At 36.9% G+C, this 16,266-nt stretch overlaps 1 protein-coding gene across 3 annotated transcripts in view; it reads right to left on the bottom strand.

Moving 5' to 3' along the window:
• Nucleotides 1–15,862, bottom strand: part of LOC128234390 (uncharacterized) — a 44,434-nt gene extending 28,572 nt beyond the window's left edge. For 2 of the 3 annotated variants that reach the window (XM_052948602.1, XM_052948604.1), the window contains exon 1: nt 15,711–15,862. The gene's annotated coding sequence lies outside the window, so the exon portion shown is untranslated. Of the gene's footprint in view, nt 1–8,022; nt 8,137–15,710 lie in introns of those variants that run through there. The other variant, XM_052948603.1, reaches the window with a different exon arrangement.
• Nucleotides 15,863–16,266: the final 404 nt, after the last annotated feature.

Below are 16,266 nucleotides of genomic sequence, written 5' to 3'. Positions count from 1 at the left end.
AGGCTTATTATGCGACCTATACTGCCCGCCACTGTCTCAACCAATCGGCCTTCGGAGTGGCAGTGGTCAGGAGGGCTTATTATGCGACCTATACTGCCTGCCACTGTCTCAACTAATCGGCCTTCGGAGTGGCAGTGGTCAGGAGGGCTTATTATGCGACCTATACTGCCCGCCACTGTCTCAACTAATCGGCCTTCGGAGTGGCAGTGGTCAGGAGGGCTTATTATGCGACCTATACTGCCCGCCACTGTCTCAACTAGTCGGCCTTCGTAGTGGCAGTGGTCAGGAGGGCTTATTATGCGACCTATACTGCCCGCCACTGTCTCAACTAGTCGGCCTTCGGAGTGGCAGTGGTCAGGAGGGCTTATTATGCGACCTATACTGCCCGCCACTGTCTCAACTAATCGGCCTTCGGAGTGGCAGTGGTCAGGAGGGCTTATTATGCGACCTACACTGCCCGCCACTGTCTCAACTAGTCGGACTTTGAAAGGGCAGTGGTCAGGAGGGCTTATTATGCGACCTATACTGCCCGCCACTGTCTCAACTAGTCGGACTTCGAAAGGGCAGTGGTCAGGAGGGCTTATTATGCGACCTATACTGCCCGCCACTGTCTCAACTAATCGGCCTTCGGAGTGGCAGTGGTCAGGAGGGCTTATTATGCGACCTACACTGCCCGCCACTGTCTCAACTAGTCGGCCTTCGAAAGGGCAGTGATCATAAGGTGTATAATGCGACCTATACTGCCCGCCACTGTCTCAACTAGTCGCACTTCGAAAGGGCAGTGGTCAGGAGGGCTTATTATGCGACCTACACTGCCCGCCACTGTCTCAACTAGTCGGCCTTCGAAAGGGCAGTGATCATAAGGTGTATAATGCGACCTATACTGCCCGCCACTGTCTCAACTACTCGGCCTTCGGAGTGGCAGTGGTCAGGAGGGCTTATTATGCGACCTACACTGCCCGCCACTGTCTCAACTAGTCGGCCTTCGGAGTGGCAGTGGTCAGGAGGGCTTATTATGCGACCTACACTGCCCGCCACTGTCTCAACTAGTCGGCCTTCGGAGTGGCAGTGGTCAGGAGGGCTTATTATGCGACCTATACTGCCCGCCACTGTCTCAACTAGTTTGCCTTGGAAAGGGCAGTGATCAGGAGGGCTTATTATGCGACCTACACTGCCTGCCACTGTCTCAACCAATCGGCCTTCGGATTGGCAGTGGTCAGGAGGGCTTATTATGCGACCTATACTGCCCGCCACTGTCTCAACCAATCGGCCTTCGGAGTGGCAGTGGTCAGGAGGATTTTTTATGCGACCTACACTGCCCGCCACTGTCTCAACCAATTCGTTTTCTCCGATTTTTCTAAAATAGCTGCGACTACTGCCACGATGTCATAAAATATACGCTCGCCGTTTATTTTGATGGCGGATCTAAACTTTTTTATGTAAATTCGGTTGTGACCCGAATCCCAGAAAACCAAAAGATTTTTCAACGTAACTTTGGGTTCTGGGGACCTCCTCATTCTGATGTTAATCTTGCGCATTATAAGAATGTTTGATTTTAGTAACATTAGGAGATGAACGTCAATTAGCTATGAACTCCATTATATTATATAACCAAACATTAATGGTTCGTCCATTCCGGAAATGTCATACTTATATATATTTCTATGTTATGAAGACAGTTTCTATTGCATATATAGAGGTGGTATCCTGAATAAATACCACGATTCGAAGTTATGAATTATATAACGAAAGGACATTTTTAAATATAAAGCCTTTCTGCCATATTTATAATGTGAACTAATTCTATATTCATATATACATCTTTATACGTGCATGGTTTTTAAAAACAGCATCTGCATACTAAGATAACTATTCATGCACATACTGTTTCAAAAGTAGAAAACATGTGTGTGGTAATTTAAACTGATCTTTGATGTATGTTAATATTAAGATATATCCTAATATCGAAAGCATTTACTTCATGGTCAGACCACAACGCACCCAATGACCCTTTTTATATACTGTATATCCGATTTTGAAATGAGGGAATACGCGTCTAATACCGGGTTTAACCAGTTTTAGTTTTTGTAGTCATTGTGCAATCTTCCTTAACAATTAACTCATTAAAGCTGATAACCAGCTGCTGCAACACATCAATAATAGTCAAAATTAACTTATTTAACATCGATACTACTTGGCATTGTTTAAATTATATACAGGCCATTTCTGACTTTAAATTGAGCAGCAAACTAAGCAGACGACATACATAAAGAAGATCGTTCCTGTCCTTTGTTTGGTGTAGCGTAAATTTCTCTAAGAAGATAGAACGATTACAAGGTTACAATTCTACTTACTTTTTGTATATTCAAACATACTATACATATTTAATTCTAAATAGTATACAATATACAATAAAGTATGAACTATTTACAAATAAAATTGACAACGTGATTTAACTTTAAAAATATCAAAATGGACAACTGTGGTCGGAATGATTAAAAGCCATTCCAATGAACGCGTCATGTAAATAACGGACTCAATTATATGTGAGGTGCAACGAACATGTCAATTAATGCCAGATTAAATTATTAAAAGTTTTTTTTCGATATGAGAGTAATTGCCGTACAATATTTATTAAAACCATAAGCATTTCAATTTAGATAAAACACAGAATTAGATAAAGAGAAAAGTTACCAACATTTGGAGATTAAAACTGAATACCTGAAACCGGTCATTTGCATAATGTTTATTAACTTCTTTAAGTTAGTATAGCCGCACTTACACACATAAATGTATTGCCTTATTTTTGTTTTTGTGCATACAACTTGGCGCTGATCGCTTACATAACATATCAAATTTCATCACAGCCTGGTCGCATATTAAAAAAATCGGGTATGTAAGTATCACCAAACAATTAACTCCTGGAGCGGGGCCAACTTTGATCTGTTTGAGTTTGTACGATCTCAGTTAAGTTTTACTTTTGAATGAAACTACAGAATACCTAATTTAACCACAAATCTTGCAATTTAATCGCCAAACAAATAAGGAAAAAAAAATAATTAACAACGTTGAGAGTTTAAAACTTAATAGACTTAACCAATCATATTCATAATTTATTCATGTATTGTCGCACTATAAACAAATAAATCATTGACGTAATGTTATGCATAAAACCTCGTTTGTCGTTCTCACAATATATTATATGTCAGAAGAGCTTTGCTAAAAGAGATAATTAATTTGTATAATATAATTAATTCCAGGGTGGCCAACTATGATTATATTAAATAATTTGATTTTCAATAGTGTTCTTCTATTTAACAATAACTACAAAGAACACAATACCTATTACTAAAACACAATAGATTTTGTTAACATAGAACCATATCTACAGCCTCTAAGATAATTTCATAAACGATTAATGGCTGGCTCTGGAACACCACGTTGAAGAATGTTTGCATCAGTGTTAAACAATTAAATTTCGGGAACACGGAATTTTATTGACACCAAGAACATAGTTTAAGATCGCTCCTTGAAAATACCAGTATCGAAAAGAGTTTTTTTTAAGCAATGAAACAAAAGACAACCATGATACTAGTCGCATTCAAACGACAAACATTTTCAAGATTTGTGAAAACAATATACTTCAAAAAAGCCACAAATCCAAGCCTTTGGCGCTGAAGTTGTCTATATAAAGTATACCATATACACGTAGGCATGTTGACATAAGGGATCAAGAAGCTGACCACTAGACAGTAGAAAATGTTTTTCTCGGTAGCAGTTAAAATACAACGATTCATATTTGTTGCTGGATTTATACTAATTGAACCCAAGTATGAAGACAGCTAAAAGCTTTTATAATATCAATAACTTTCGAGTCAGTTTCCTGGACCTACAAACAATAATATGGCATTTTTGTCAGTAGAAAGATTCACTCGTAGGGATCGAATCTCCAACCTTACGTATAAGAGGCTAATAATTGTTTTCACTAGATCATTCTCAACCTATTTACTATCAAAATTGTCAACATTCCACCCATGTGTCTTTAAACAACAAGCACACCTTACGTTGTATCTGCGTATGTCTATGTAATATGTTACCATTGATACTCGCATACAGGCGACCATTAATTTGTGACTGCTTCAAGTAATAACGAATGCCAATGGTGAACAGGCTTAAGTGAGCTGTACACTAATGATGCACTTAAGGGCCGTTTTAAGGACCAGCATTTAAAATGCTTAAATTTATCGCAGCATCAGCAGCGGTAGTGTCACCGGTAGTATAAGCAGAAGCAGATTTCGAATAAAAAAAGCATAAACCATTTCCATTCGCTTGAATTCTGCTCTTCGGGTTCAAATTTAATTATATTTGTCATCCTAAATTATTTTTTAAAGGTGAGTTTTAATACAATATATGTATTTTACTAAATAGTGTAATAAAGTAGGTATCCAAAAGTCGACTACTACTACCACTACCACTACCATTACAACACCTCTTTCTACTATTACCACTACCACTACAACAAATACTACTACTACTACCACTACCACTACCACTACCACTACCACTACCACCACCACCACTACCACTACCACCACCACCACCACCACCACCACCACCACTACTACCACTACCACTACCACTACCACTACCACTACTACCACCACTACCACCACTACCACCACTACCACCACTACTACCACTACTACTACTACTACTACTACTACTACTACTACTACTACTACTACCACCACCACCACCACCACCACCACCACCACCACCACCACCCCCACCACTACTACTACTACTACCACCACTACCACTACCACTACCACTACTACTACCACTACTACTACTATTATTGCTACTACTACTACTACTACTGCTTCTGCTACTACTACTACTACAACTACCGCAACAACTGCTGCTCCTACTACTACTACTACTACTACTACCACTACCACTACTACTACTACTACAACTACTACTACCACTACTCCTACTACAACAACTGCTACTACCACTACTACTACTACTACGACTTATACGCAACTGCTGCTGCTACCGCTGCTATCACTGCTGCTTCTGCTTATACTACCGGTGACACTACCGCTGCTAATGTTGCGATAAACTGCTGCTTCTATTACTGCTGTTACTGTGGCTCCTACTGTTACTACTAATACTGCTGGTACTACGGTGGAATACAATTAAAGATAATCTGCAACGTTGAGAAATTTAAACGTTAAAGGTGTAACCGGGCATATTTTTAAAATAACTTCCTCAAGTAATGTTGAGCATAAAAACATCAATACTTAGTAAAACCACAAGTCTATTCCTAATTTTGTTAAAGCACAAAAATAGGAAAAGACATTTGTTAGCAACGTTTAAAGTTTCAAACGTAATAGAAACATACATCTTCAAGTATTGCCACACTAACACACATTAATACATTGCCTTATACTTGTTTTAGTTCCAGTACAACCTGGCGCTTATTGAACGTATCTGCTTTCACCATAGCCTTGTCGCATACAAAGTATTTCAGGTATGTAAGTATCACAAAACAATTAACTCCTGGAGCGGGGCCACCTTTGATCTGTTTGAGTTTGAACAAACTCGGTGAAGGTTTACTTTTAAATAGAAACTACACAATACCTACTTTAACCACAAAGTCTTGCAATTCCATAAGGAAAATATACTTATTACCAACTTTTAGAGTTTAAAACTTAAAAGAAGTAACTTGTCATATTTTTAAAATAACTTTGTATTGTCGCACTATGAACAAAAAAATCATTGACGTAATGTTATACATAAACACTCGTTTATCGTTCTCACAATGTATTATATTTCATAAGGATCTTGCAAAGAAATATATTAGTGTTCATAAAATAGTTCATTGCCGGAGGGCGACCAACTATGATCATATTAAAGAACTATTAAAACACAATATATTTGTAAACATTTGAAAGACAGCCTATATACTAGTCATATTTAAAGTTGACAAACATTTTTATGATTTGTAAAACAAATATACGAGTACTTTAAACATACCACAAATCCAATCCTTTAGCGTCGAATATGTCTATATAAAGTGTAACATATACAAGTGTAGACTTGTTGATATAAGGGCTTAAGAAGCTGACCACTGGGCAGTAGTACATGTTATCCTTGGTAGCAGTTGAAATAAAAGAATTAATATTTGTTACTTGATGTTTTACTTATTAAACCCGAGTATAAAGACAGCTTAAAGTTATAATATCAACCACTCTCGAGTCAGACTCCTGGACTTACAAACAAATTGATGGCTTTTTTGCCAGGAAAAAGATTCACTCGTGGGGATCGAACCTCCAACCTCACGAGTAAAAGGCAGACACTTGTTTTCACAAAATCATTCTCATCATATTAGTAATCAAATTGTTTACACCCCACCCTGCTGTCTTTAAACAACCAACTCTTCTTACGTTCTGTATTTTATACAGGCGTGGCTGCCTAAAGTAATAACAAAAGATGTCGGAGAACGGATTTGAATTACCTTTACGCTTATGTTTGCAAATCGGAGCACAAATGTCATTGGATGTATCAATTATCTATGTGCGTGAAGTTAGCACCGTATCACCATATCACCGTGTTGATTCCGTGCTTGCCATCAAAATCAATACAATAAGAGCATTAATATCGAGGAAACATGTAAGACTCGTTCTCGCAGAAACGAGCAAGGGGACCATAGCGACCTATGGCATTATGTAGCCGAGACCTGGCCCTAGGTGATAGCACATGTGAATACATTAGGATTTTAGGCAGGCTATGCGGGATAGGGACATTAACTCGATTCTCAATGCCAATTTGGCCCATATTCAGACACGGTTATGGAGCGGATGCCTTCAAAACGAGCAAAGGGACCAATGGCACTGTATCCAATGGTTACCTTGCGATGTGATAAATTCGGCGAAACTGTTATTTCTACGAGGATTTTAGTCTGGCCCCGTCCTTAGCCCAACTTTATGCGTATATGGGCAATATTAGCCCTATTGACCCCTACCATACTGTAAGACTCGTTCTCGCAGAAACGAGCAAGGGGACCATAGGGCCCTATGTCACTGTGTAGGACTAGGTTTCGGCTACATGGTGATATATGTCGATATGTTCCCCTTGCTCTTTTTAATGTTTCCGCGCCATAACCACTTAATGACTATGCGGCAAATATACATTTGGGACCTATTCCATGTTTCTCTACCGCAAAGCCTGCCTAAATTCTTAAGTTATTCACATATACTATTACCCTTATCCTCGGCTAAACGATGACATAAGACGTTATGTTCTCCTTGCTCATTTTGAAGTTTCCGCACCATAGTTATACCATTTCATGCGATAAATAGTCATTTGAAGCCTATTTCATGTCCTTGTTTTGTCTATCCAGCCTAAAATCTTAGGATATTCACATGTTCTATCACCTATGGAAATGCCTCGGCTACACGGTGACATAGATCGCTATGGTCTCAACGCTCATTTTAAGGTTTCCCCTGTATATGAGTTTCTGACTATGCGACAAATATCCATTATGTGCCTATTTTCATATACGACATAGCTAGCGGCCTAAAATCCTAGGTTATTCTCATGAAAATTTTACTTATGGCTAGGTCTTGCCCCCACTGTGTAATAGGTGTCATATCCAAGGATAAGACACCCTTAATACTAATAGTATTCTGATATGACAATATATGGTGATACAGTGCTAGCACCGCATCACCGTGTTGACATGGTGATGCGGTGCTGCGGTACTTACTTCACGCACATCAATTATTTTAAGTGGTAGACAATGTGATCTTTAGATCCTCGTAAACATAGTATTTAGTTTGTTTTGTTCTTTTTATAAAAGACTTGCAGTAATACCCGTCCATGACCAACGCCTGTGTAATACATTTAGGTAAATAAGTAGTATCTTCAAAGTTAAAACACAATTGATATTTTTAAATACGACTCTACATAGCAAGTTGCGTGTTTGTTTAATGATATTGTAAAGCACTTAACATTTCTTAAGCTATCCCATTGCCTTCACTTGAATTGGACGATTTTTATATTAGAACATTATTATTGTGAGCTTAATTTGAACATTTGTATTTTACTGAATGACGTATATATCGGGCTACAAAAATCGATCTGAATGTCTTCCTGTTCAATAAGGTTATTCAATGTGAGCTATACCTGCGCAATTGCATTCCTAAAATAAATCACACGAAAATATCTTAAGGTGAACTAGTTCGGTTTCTTCATACATATGGAAAAATACCCTTGTTTATTGTTAGGTTGTCATTGACAACAAGTGTTTAGCACATGTGCAATTATGTTCAAATGACAGTAATAATACGGTTATTTTGGGTGCAAATAGTAATGCATACGATTGTTGATTCTTTATTTTGTCTTGTTCACCTTCAAAAGTGATATATTAGATGATGTACTCGCATATTTAAACATAAACAATATTTTTATAAAAAAAACCCTACAGAAACAAGCTCAGTAGCCAAACGTTTAAACATATGCACAGTTTAATGACACAGGGTGAACGCCAAAGACATATAAAACAAAAACAAAAACAAAACATCACCAACAAGAAACATGAAACAACAGCATTAAACTCCACAAACAACATTATGCATATATACTATATAACACACTAGGTGTGTGTTTATCAAGGACTGTTAGTTACCGCCTTGGAACAGTCAGTCAAATGTAAATTTACTGGGGATTTAAACCAGTTTATGTGCACAACCTCACTCTTATCCCAACAATCCCGAATAAAGCAGAAACATAAACGGTAAGTCTTATCAAAGTATGCATTCATTTGAAAGGTTCAGCTTAAACTAGTGTCTCAAATAGTGTTTGAAATACAGCAGATCCTATGTATTCCCTAACTAAGAGTACAAGAGCAATAAAGCATTGAATCGGTGCCAGTAGGCAAACCTTTAAACACCCGCGAACGTTTAAATTCTTTAATTAAACCGTCTACTTAATTAAATGAGTGTCGGTCACGGCATTTTGAAATGTTATAATAGTAATTAAAACATTCAATTAAATGGTTCTTGCTGTTTAAAAAACAGTAAACTGTTTATATTTAAATCATTAAATTACATAGGTATGTTTGCATAGTACAGACCTTTAATTTGATGACTTGCATGACCTCCTGACTATGCCTGTCATTTGTAATGATCATCGATAGAATGTGCATGTTGGTACACAATTTGTTTAAGTGGAAGAAACGTAAATGTTTTTTTATCATAAATACTTGATTATATACTTAATAGTTGTCAAAATGATTTGATAGTTGTTTACACATCTATTTTAAAATTTTGGTTTATCACGTGAACTGCAACTGTCTCCAGCCAATAGCACTCTTAACTGTCAAACATAGCGCATGCGCAGAGGGCAGAGCGTTTAATGAATAATAGACGACTTTACAAAGTCACGTAGACCGACAAATATATGCTCTATGAAAATAATTTTTGTATTCACCGCCAGATCTTCTCTACATGGTATAGCGTTATAGTAAATAAAGTTATTACGTGATTCATAGCTTGTAAAGGCAAACAGATTTAACGTGAAGATCCTTAACCGTGATTTGTTTCATAAAGCTTTTTCCGCTTCAATGCAATCATTTTGTGTCTGTGTATCGGGTATCCTAAATAATATGTAAACAAGCACCTGTGAAAAGAGTTGAATTCAAAACCTAATAGCTGAAGTTTACATGAAAATGATTTTATATAATTTCTGAATTTGTTTATTCACTTACAAAATACTGATTGCAAAAACTCGAAAATTGTTTTTTTTTATAAAAAATCATTTTTCATTGTGGCCTTTTAAATTTGAAAGTCAAATAATTGAATATATTAAAAGAATCTTAGAATAGTTCTGCTCAGCATTAACCTGACGACTTGATATGATAAACAAAACAGTTTTGTTTTTAAGTGTAAGACAAACACAGACACGCACGTACACAAACACGCACGTACTCAAACACACACACACACACACACACACACACACGCACGCACACACACACACACACACACACACACACACACACACACACACACACACACACACGGATGCACGCCCTTACACCCTAACACCTGCACACACACATCCCCGCACGCACGCACGCACATACACGCACACACACACGCACACACACTTAAAACAACGCGATATGAAACTTATACTTAAGTCATCGAGACATAAAACACGTTCTTATTAGGCAAACGAAACACGATACACCCAAGGTACAATAAGACTTGGTCTACGGAATAAGGAAATTTAGAAAGGAAACACGCATTAAGGACAACAGTAAATGAGACACCCATTAGGTACAAGGAGATTTGGTATACGCAGTAGGAACAACGAAACTTGATCTTCTCATTAATGACAACTCGACAGGACAAATTCAACAAGGACAATGATATATGATACACATACTAACGAGATGTAAAAATACATGATACACACACGTAGGACAAAGCGACATGAAACACACACTATGGACAGCCAGCGAGGCATGATATGTGTGACTACGATATATAACACACTTATTTAGGGCCAAAATATATGATATACATCAAATAAGGCCAACGAGAGTTTGTACCCACATTAAGGAGATCTCGACTAGGCACACGCACTGAAAACAACAACACCAGTAACCTTCACTGAGAACAATGAGATATAATACAAACACTACCTGAAGCGAAACACACGCACTTAGGACAACGCGACTTTGTACACTCACTCACGACAACGAGACTTGGTAGACACATTTAGGACATCGCGAGTAGGCACACGCACTTAATACAACAAGACCAGTTACATTCACTGATGACTTTTAGATTTGACACACACCCTAGAGGGAGCGAGACATGATACACGCAATTAGGTCAGTGGGACTTTGTACACTCACCCAGGACAACGAGACAGACTACCCGCACTTGGGACAACAAGACTTGGTATACTTAATAAGGACAATGAGCTTTGTCGGACACTAAGGATAGTGATGTAATGTCCTCAATCGAGGTACAATGAGAAATGATACACGCACATATAACAACTAGAAACTTGTGAAATCAGGATACACATGTAGACAAGAAATGTTTTAAATGATTGCATGCATGCATAAATGTTAAATAATAACTCCTTGAGGACTAATGGAACCAACATTTGAAATCGCACTAAATAAGTCAATGAATGGGCTGTACGAGAGGTTTCTGTAGAGCCATGTTCTGTCGCAACTAAAGGTAATAGAGTGAAAGGTAATTGGGATTTAACCTCATAGAACGTAGTGACTAAATTTAGTATTTGTGGTGGGGTAAACGGTATTTGTTCAATCATAATGCCAAATTTTGGGGCGGAGTGCCTAGAACCGCTAGATCAAAATAAAACGTTTCAGGCTCAAAATGGTGTGGCTAAATTAGATAAAGTTATCCTTCATTTATTCTTACAACTACTATGGTTTCTAAATTGTAACACTTGGAACATTTATACGGACAATAACTACCATGGTTTCTAAAATGTTACACTTGGTACTCGTATACGGACATCAACTATCATGGTTTCTAAAATGTTACACTTGGTACTCTAATACAGACAACAACTACCATGGTTTCTAAAATGTTACACTAGGTACTCTAATACTGACAACAACTACCATGGTTTCTAACATGTTACACTTGGTACTCATATACTGACAACAACTACCATGGTTTCTAACATGTTACACTTGGTACTCATATACAGACAACAACTACCATGGTTTCTAACATGTTACACTTGGTACTCATATACAGACAACAACTACCATGGTTTCTAACATGTTACACTTGGTACTCATATACTGACAACAACTACCATGGTTTCTAACATGTTACACTTGGTACTCATATACAGACAACAACTACCATGGTTTCTAACATGTTACACTTGGTACTCTTATACAGACAACAACAACCATGGTTTCTAACATGTTACACTTGGTACTCTTTACTGACAACAACTACCATGGTTTCTAACATGTTACACTTGGTACTCATATACTGACAACAACTACCATGGTGTCTAACAGGTTACACTTGGTACACATATACAGACAACAACTACCATGGTTTCTAACAGGTAATACTTGGTACACTTACACGGACAACAACTACTATGTTTTCTAAAATGCAACACTTGGTACTCATATACAGACAACAACTACCATGGTTTCTAAAAGGTAACACTTGGCACACTTATACGGACATGGTTTCTAACATGCTATAATTGATACTCTAATACTGACAACAACTACCATGGTTTCTAAATTGTATCACTCGGTACACTTATACGGACAACACCTACCATGGTTTCTAAAATGTAACACTCGGAACACTTATACGAACAACAACTACCATGGTTTCTAAAATGTAACACTTGGTACTCATATACAGACAACAACTACCATGGTATCTAGCATGTTACACTTGGTACTCTTACACAGACAACAACTACCATGGTATCTAAAATGTTACACTTGGTACTCATATACGGACAACAACTACCATGGTTTCTAAAATGTTACACTTGGTACTCTTATACGGACAACAACTACCATGGTTTCTAACATGTTACACTTGGTACTCATATACAGACAACAACTACCATGGTTTCTAACATGTTACACTTGGTACTCATATACTGACAACAACTACCATGGTTTCTAACATGTTACACTTGGTACTCATATACAGACAACAACTACCATGGTTTCTAACATGTTACACTTGGTACTCATATACAGACAACAACTACCATGGTTTCTAACATGTTACACTTGGTACTCTTAAACTGACAACAACTACCATGGTTTCTAAAATGTAACACTTGGTACTCTTAAACGGACAACAACTACCATGGTTTCTAAAATGTAACACTTGGTACTCTTAAACTGACAACAACTACCATGGTTTCTAAAATGTAACACTTGGTACTCTTAAACTGACAACAACTACCATGGTTTCTAAAATGTAACACTTGGTACTCTTATACTGACAACAACTACCATGGTTTCTTACGTGTTACACTTGGTACTCTTATACAGACTACAACTACCATGTTTTCTAACATGTTACACTTGCTACTCTTATACAGACAAACAATTAGCACATTAGCGAATGAAAAATAACACATTGGAGTGTAAAATAGCTCAACGAATTTAACGAAACTTGGATAATGGAAGGGAGAAATTGCAACCACCCATTTTGCTGGGCGTTCAAGATCAGCACGGGTCAGAATGAATATGTGATTGGCGCATTTTTTTTCAAAATTTTATTTTATAATAGAATACAACGTTATTGAAGTACTTCAATGGATTATCACGGTCAATTAAATATTGCATGGGAACAGGCGTTTTTCTTATTTGTACCAAATCTCTGATATATTCAATCTTTTCTACTTGTAATGTACATTTAACAGTCACACTCATTCTATTTGTATTCACAGCCAATCTTCGAGGACGGTTGTGTGTGTGAGTGGCCTAGCCGAGCACCCACAAATAGCCCACTCACGCAAAACACTTGAATCTTACTCACACCTGTGAATACGGATAAATCCTTTCACTCGAAAATATCTGAGCCGTTATGTGATCAGGGTGTGTTTACAACGTGATAAATTACGTCACAAATGCTAGATCGGAAGGCAACAATTTGCTTCGAATGATGACTTAAAACACCTTTTTTAATTGAAACAAATGACAATCTATGTCGCTTAATGAGCTTCGCCTTCGTGTTGTTACCGGAGTTTAATTAGGTGATTAGTTTCCTTAAATACTTCGACAAAACTCTTTCCATAATAATGTTTTGACAGTGCTACATCAGGCGGCGGTTTCGCGAAATGTTTGTCGAAGTGTTTAAGTAAATTTAGCTCTCAATCAAGCTCTAGTAAAAGACCGATAGCGAGGATATGTAAACGGCGTAGACTATGCCTTCTGTGATTTAATATGATAAATAAATAGTAAAGTTATCTTTATTTAAAGTTTTCATTTGAAGCAAAATATTGCCTGCCGACGTAGCAGTTATGACGCAATTTATCACGTGGTATACACACACTGGTGATAACAGAGGATTAACACATTGAGTGTGGGTGACAGTGGTTGTTCTGAATTCGGCCCATAGACTTATCACAATCTTGAATAATAGCTTCATCAATACTTAGTAAAACCACAAGTCATGACATTTTGTCATTAAAAAATTAGGGAAAGAGAATTGTTAGCAACGTTTAGAGTTTAAAACGTAATAGCTGTAACCGGTCATTTGTATACATTTAAACAACTTCTTCAGGTATTGCAACAATAACACACATTAACATCTTGCCTTATACTTGCTTTTTCAATACAACCTGGCGCTTATCGTATCATATCTACGTTCATCACAGCCTTGTCGTCTTCAAAGTGTTTCAGGTATGTAATTATCACAAAACAATTCCTGGAGCGGGGCCAACTTTGATCTGTTTGAGTTTGAATAATCTCGGTGAAGTTTTTTACAATCGTAACTACACAATATCTAATCACAAAGAACTATTAAAATACAATATATTTGTTAACATAGAACCATATCTTCAGCCCCTTCGATAATTTCAGAACAATTATTTGCTGGTTGCTTAAACACCACTTTCAAGAATGTTAACATCAATGCTTGACAATTGAATTTCGGGAACCGGCATTTTATTGACACAAAGAACATAGTTTAAGATATATTGAAAATACCAGTATCGAAAGGGGTTTTCCATACAATGCAATGAAAGACAGCCTATGTACTAGTCACATTTAAAGTTGACAGACAGTTTTATGATTTGTAAAACAAATATACTTTAAACATACCACAAATACTAGCCTTTAGCATTGAAGATGTCTATATCAAATATAACATATACAAGTGTAGACATGTTGACATAAGGGCTAAAGAAGCTGACCACTTGACAGTAGTACATATTATCCTTGGTAGCAGTGTAAATAAAATAATTCATAATTGTTACTAGATTTTTACTTATTGAAACCGAGTTTGAAGACAGCTTAAAAGTGTAATAATATCACTCTCGAGTCAGGTTCCTGGACTTACAAACAATTATGTGGCCTTTTTGCCAGTAGAAAGATTCACTCGTGGAGATTAAAACTCCAACCTCACGGGTAAAAGGCAGACAATCGTTTGACAAGATCATTCTCATTATACTTGTAATCAAATTGTCTACATCCCAACCTGCTGTCTTTAAACAACCAACTCTCCTTACGTTTTATCTTTATATGTATATGTAACATGTTGCTATTGATATTTTCATACATGCGACCATTGATTTGTGGCTGCCTAAAGTAGTAACAAAAGATGTCGGAGAACGGGTTTGAATTACCTTTACGCTCATGTTAGCTGAATCTACGCACATATATCATTGGATATTTCAATTATTTTCGGAGGTAGATATTGATCTTTAGATCCTCGTAAACATAGCATTTAGTTTGTTTTGTTCTTTTTGTAAAAGACTTGCAGTAATACCCGTCCATGACCAACGCCTGTGTAGTACATTTAGGTAAATTTCAAGTATCTTCAAAGTTAAAACACAATCGATATTTTTAAATATGACTCTAAAAAGCAAGTTGCGTTTCTGTTTAATGATATTGTAAAGCCTAATAAAATTCATTTTTAAACACTTACATATTTTAAACTATCCCATTGCCTTCGCTAGAATTGGACGATTTCCGTTTCAGATTAACACATTATTATTGTGAGCTTCATTTCAACATTTGTATTTTACAAAATGACGTATATATCGGATTACAAAAATCGATCTGAATGTCTTCCTGTTAAAAAAGGTTATTCAATGTGCGGTTTACCTGCGCAGTTGTATTCCTTAAATAAACTATACGAACGATTTTAAGGAAGCACACCCCTAATGGGCACCATTTCAAAATATGATCAGCTTGATAATTTTTAATGTGTATCATTTCTTGGATTCAAAAACAGAATTTAACGAAATTTACCGTCTAATAACAATTTTATTTAAATTTGATTTACCCTACCCCTAAAATTGTCGATAAAAACGACATCACCCGAGAGACAAGAAAACTCCTTTATTTCATTTATTTTTCAACATTTTGGTAATAATTTGGTATCAGAGTAACAAAAGATGTATTTGCCTTCATAAATAATACATTATTGATCACATCACAAACGAATATAATCATTTTAACATACTGTTTTGACCGCGTAA

This window comes from Mya arenaria, chromosome 5 (assembly GCF_026914265.1).
Source record: "Mya arenaria isolate MELC-2E11 chromosome 5, ASM2691426v1".
Classification (NCBI taxonomy): domain Eukaryota; kingdom Metazoa; phylum Mollusca; class Bivalvia; order Myida; family Myidae; genus Mya; species Mya arenaria.
The sequence above is the reverse complement of the archived record's forward strand: the minus strand, read 5'-3'. Positions and strand labels throughout refer to the sequence as shown.